The sequence below is a fragment of the Tachypleus tridentatus genome, chromosome 6, assembly GCF_004210375.1.
Source record: "Tachypleus tridentatus isolate NWPU-2018 chromosome 6, ASM421037v1, whole genome shotgun sequence".
Classification (NCBI taxonomy): domain Eukaryota; kingdom Metazoa; phylum Arthropoda; class Merostomata; order Xiphosura; family Limulidae; genus Tachypleus; species Tachypleus tridentatus.
This window is the reverse complement of record NC_134830.1, coordinates 23078289-23083961: the sequence shown is the minus strand read 5'-3', so window position 1 is coordinate 23083961 and position 5673 is coordinate 23078289.

The following is a 5673-nucleotide window of genomic DNA, read 5'->3' as shown; positions in this document are numbered from 1 at the left end:
AAAGTTATGATGTGTTGTAATACTTTATCAGTATAATAAATAACTTATATCTATTTATTTGCACTATGTGCATAATTTTACATATAGTCAATATTGTAAAAGAGTAGTAACAGGTTTAAATATAAATTAAATATAAGTTTCTGTTTGTTTGTTTTTAAGCGAAAAGTTGCACAACCAGTTATCTGTGCTGGGTCTATTACGGGTATCAAAACCTGGTGTTTAGCGCTATAAGCCTTCAGACCTGCTGCTGAGCCACTGATAGAATTTTTTATTATTCTTTTCAGGAGTATTTGGTCGCTCAACGATAACTCTGAGAACTTATAAAGCTGAAAAACTTATCTCTCTTTTTTTTTCTCATATGGGGATTAAGAGCAAGTCACTAACAGCTTGGTATACTTAAATCAAGTGAGTATTTAACAAGCCTAATAAGAGTTTTAAAAGCAGTAACATAAAATACAAGCGCTCCTTTTTCCGAGTCCAAAGAGTCCATTGTGAAGATCAACTTTCTCCACTATCCCCAATTATCTCAAGGGAAGTTTGTAACCAAAAACAGTCGTTAGGAGACCCTGCCCCCAGAAAACAAGCACTTACACCAAGTTTGATCCTGCTAACTAGTGAAAAATAGTATAAACACAGTTACAAAAGTGACTCTTCCAAGATCCAGAGTGGATCAGAAAACAAAAAATAGAATGCTAGGTTTATGTTCAGCGATCACGTAAAGTTGAGGGAGAGGCGTATGACCATAATTGACCCGCCTCAAACTACCACTTAGATAAAAATAAAATATTCAAGAACTGAATATTTCATTGAAAACAAATCTTTGCAAGTATGTCACTGTGACAATAATGATGTTAATTGTTTCATACGAGTTTATTAGTACGTAATTTTTCACTAACACGTTCTCATAGATTGGTTTTTCATAAATATTTTCTCGCCAATTTAACAAAAAAATTGTCGTTGTTTTGTATTTATTATAAATATTAAGATTAGTATTGTGTATATTATCACCCATCGCTTGAAAAGGAGGTTCTTTGATAAATCACATTGCAATTTATAGCGCTTTACAGAGGAATTTTTGTGTTGGTTGTTTGTGTCGAACTTCAAAAATGTATATTAAACTTTTATCATAAGATAAGTAAATCTGTGTAGATTATTAATGTGTAAGTACGATGTGTAAGTTAAAAATACCAAGCCTCGAAATTCTGAGCAGCCATTTAATTAATATCAATGGCTAATTACAAAAATCAGGAATTCAGTTCTAAAGGCTCTGAGCAGGCTCAGAAAATCTCTCTTGATTCACATATATCAAAAATACTGATTAAGTTACCTTTTCAATAAGTACTTTAATAGCAACCTCAAGACGGATACGTACTCAAAATCAAACCCCATTAGAACACCAAACCGTGGTATCATAAATACATATGCCGTGTTTGGTCTGCAGAACCAATGAGTGAGTAGTATGAACAGAGTTTCAAGCATGGCTCCCCAAGGATCTCAATGGGGACTAGAAACAAAACATCTGATGAAAGATACGGGTTTAGTAATACTGAAACTCACTTCTCTATCATCATCACTTCTGAATCACATTTTAGGTGTATCTTAGCAACTATTTGAACCCACTGAACATGTGACGTATGCCATATAAATAAGGACAGTCCTTAGGCCACCTTCAGTTTGTCTGCCAAGTTTAACCCTGCTGACTCCAAAACTTATAAGAAAACAAAAAAAAAGTGAATTAATATGGAATTCTTAAAGAAAAGTGTGTATTTTTATTACTAAGTTTTAAAAGTATCAATGTTTATAGATTTAAAGATTCCAGAAATCTTATAGAAGGAAGAAATCGAACACTGAGATCAAGGAAAGACAAAAACATAGAAGAAAAAATGAAATAAATCTTAACTGATAAAAGTTTCCATATTTTACCTACTGGCCACTTTATAACTTTCTGTTGTGACTTCAATGACTGCTGTTGTAAAGAGTGGGTATCTAAAAAGTTCTCAGAAGAAAAGAGCAACAATAATTTTGTTATATGACATCACTAGTTACTGCAAGTAAAATATCCGAGAGAGAAAAATCGACTTATACCAATTTGTACAAATATCTGTGTCACCCCTAGAGAGGGGTTCACTTTCTTTCTTTGTTAACCTGACGATGACCGAAGAAGGTCGAAACGTTTTTCTCTCCTCTATATAAAAATTTTTCTCAACCCAAACCAGCCGTTTTTACATAAATCTAACGTCATTTTTTCACGTTTACTTACATGAACTTACTTAATTTGCACTTAGTCGAATAAAAGCAAGACTGAATTATTGTTCCAATTATCTTTGTTATCATTATTGTTTTCAAACAACACCTGGGCCTAACGCAATAACTATATATATACATTCATGTACAAACACATTAATCTGGCCTCATCTCTTTAGATACAGTGATTACAATCAGTAACACATTCTTCCACACACGTCTGTTTGTTGTTCATTGCAAAGATCCACGTAATGTGCTCGCTATATTTTTTCTCCATGAGCAATTTTAGCATTGCAAGCTCTCTAACTGATTGCTGAGTCACCGGGAAGCCTTTTGCAAACTATGTTATTAGGTATAACATCCGTATCTTATGGAATAAGACTAGATTCATTTGTTCGGTAGATAATTAGATTGAACTGAACATACACAGCCATTTGAAAGATTAAAGACAGTTGTTTCTCTTTAACCAAAGACGAAGGGTCTGGAGTTTCCTCTTTCCCGTTGCACTTCTATTAAGCTTGTGTATACCCCAGCTGATTCTTACATATTTGACATACACAGCAGATGTAAACTATATTAATATATTAATTTATGGAGAACATACCCCAGGCCACCTCCAATATTGAGTTGTCTTTGGCAGATGGAGGTTATTAGCAGCAGCTCGTGAAAAAAATCTGCACGTCTAACCAAGCACTCCACTTTGCATCTCCTTCGTACACCAACTTACATGTATATGTATATATATATATATATTTAAGAACAATATATTTTGCATATTTATCACATTTATGTTGAACATTTAACCTTACTAAATCTTACAGATACTTATTTGTGGTACTGTGGCTACATATGCCAGTAATAACTTAATAGGCTTCATCACCGTTGATTTTCTCCTGCAAAATGAATATCAACGTATGTTATATATGTTTAGAAAAATTTACTTAATTCTAGTTTCTGCAAAAAGTGGACATTCAAACTGTATGTATATAACGCAACATTCTATATTGGCTTTTATACCATTTTCAGCAGTACAAGTCGTAAATGAAATAAGCTTGTCGCAAAGCATATATATGTTCTTTACCTGTTTCATATGTGTCATAAATACTTAACATCTTTTTTCTTTGTTTGAGGCTGCAGTTCTATAATCAGCTCCAGTTATATTTAACCAACAAATAAAAATCGTCATCATACCATCATAAAACGATCATTCACAAAACACAAAAGGGACACTGAAGCGATAGATTGCTCTGGAGAATATAAAGACAAGGATTGCAGTTCACAGCATTGCACTCACCTGACATTGGAGAGACTACACAAGCTGAAAGACATTTGCCAAAAAAAGATTTGAAGAACCCGTAAATTACCCCCCCTCCCATATCAAATGGTTGATGCTTGCTCCCAGACTTCCAACATACTGTTAAAACATTATAGGTACCATCGTGTCTGTTATCGGCGCTTTACATTAAACGTTGGTCAACTTTGTAAAGTACTTATCACACAACCAAGTGTCTGTTGACCAATAAGATGCCCGGAAAGAAAAAAAAAATTATAACAGTTGTGGAGGAACATTGATATTTGCTTGAAACAAATGGTGGGAAACAAACAAGCCAGTAAACAGCGATACTGTCTCTGTACTCAACCCAGAAAGAAACTGATACGCGAGTCATTTTGTAATGCGCCTATGGTCAGGAACATGGATATGAAATAATGCACATCAAAAGTCCGGATAGTGATGTATTTTTCACAACCCTACATCATGCGGCACATTTTGAGATAACCATACTGTTTGAGACAGGTACTGGAAATAAAAAAAGCTCATCACCATAACAGAACTTGTCCAGGAGTATGGTCAAGAGTTTTGTACTGCTCTCATGGCTCTACATGCGTTCACGCATTGTGATACAACAAGTGCTTTCAAGGGTATTGAAAAAGTGCGACCAATCATACTCCTTTAGAAAATGCCTGCATTCCCAGTAGTTCTTGGTTAACTGTGGAGTTCATAGACTGTTCCAGATCATGTAGAGGTAGGACTGTGGAGTTCATAGACTGTTCCAGATCATGTAGAGGTAGGACTGTGGAGTTCATAGACTGTTCCAGATCATGTAGAGGGTTCATAGACTGTTCCAGATCATGTAGAGGTAGGACTGTGGAGTTCATAGACTGTTCCAGATCATGTAGAGGTAGGACTGTGGAGTTCATAGACTGTTCCAGATCATGTAGAGGTAGGACTGTGGAGTTCATAGACTGTTCCAGATCATGTAGAGGTAGGACTGTGGAGTTCATAGACTGTTCCAGATCATGTAGAGGTAGGACTGTGGAGTTCATAGACTGTTCCAGATCATGTAGAGGTAGGCTTGGAAGAGTCAACAGGTGCGATGTATGGTAAACTACGTTACAGAAGTGTTGATGCTTTGCTGCTCTCAAGGAGAAATGTGGAGGAATCGATGGTAATATAAGTATTAACTGGAATATTGACTTTCGTCAGCTACTTCCTTGTAAGAAAGCGTTACATCAGCACATGAGACAGATTAACTAGCAGACCGACACCTGGAAGTCTGCCTTTGTCTATAAACCAGACATATTAAGACCACAGAATGTATGATTGGAAGAATGTTAATAGAAAGTTGGAATCTCTGTGGCTTGCAGAACATATTCTTCCAACAGAAATCATTAAGGAAGACGTTAGTAGGAAAGCGACGACCGAAGCTCTTCCGATGACAAATCAGATCATAGCAACATAACAAGGACAGATGACAATTTGCCATCAGATGATATGGAGAGTGACCAGAACTGAAGAGCGCTGAAGAAAAATGTAGCAGAGATAGGTCTATACTAAGTGTAGTGATTTAATTTACATATTATGTTATTATTATATTTGTTTGTTCTTGCTCATTTCTTGTATTATTTCAGATATATTCCACTATAGATCTTTAGTTTGTGTTTTTTGGCTTTGTTTTCTTGTTCAAATAATTGTTTCTTTTCATTAAAATGTTGAAATGTCCACTCTTTTGCTTACTGAAAAATGTCAAATACTGGGATACATTTATTTTTATATATATTCTCAACTCATTTACAATTTAGCTACAAAAATATAAATACAGTCATGTACCTTCTTTAACTTCATAATATTTGTTATAATCAAATATTAATTCTTGGTCACTAAAAAATAACATTATTTGTTCATTAGTTAATCAGGGACGGCTAGCACAGATAACCCTCGAGTAGCTTTGTGCGAAATTCAAAAAACAAACAAACATCATTAGTTAAATTCGTAATTTTAAAGCAAAAAAAGAAAAGAGAGATATTTTAATATTGTACTTTTAGAAGCTGTTCTGTAGTTATACTTTATTGTAAATCGATCAATAAAATACCATTTTGGAGTTAAATGTTTTCCCTTTCAAGTAGTATTAATCATTCATAGTCATCGTT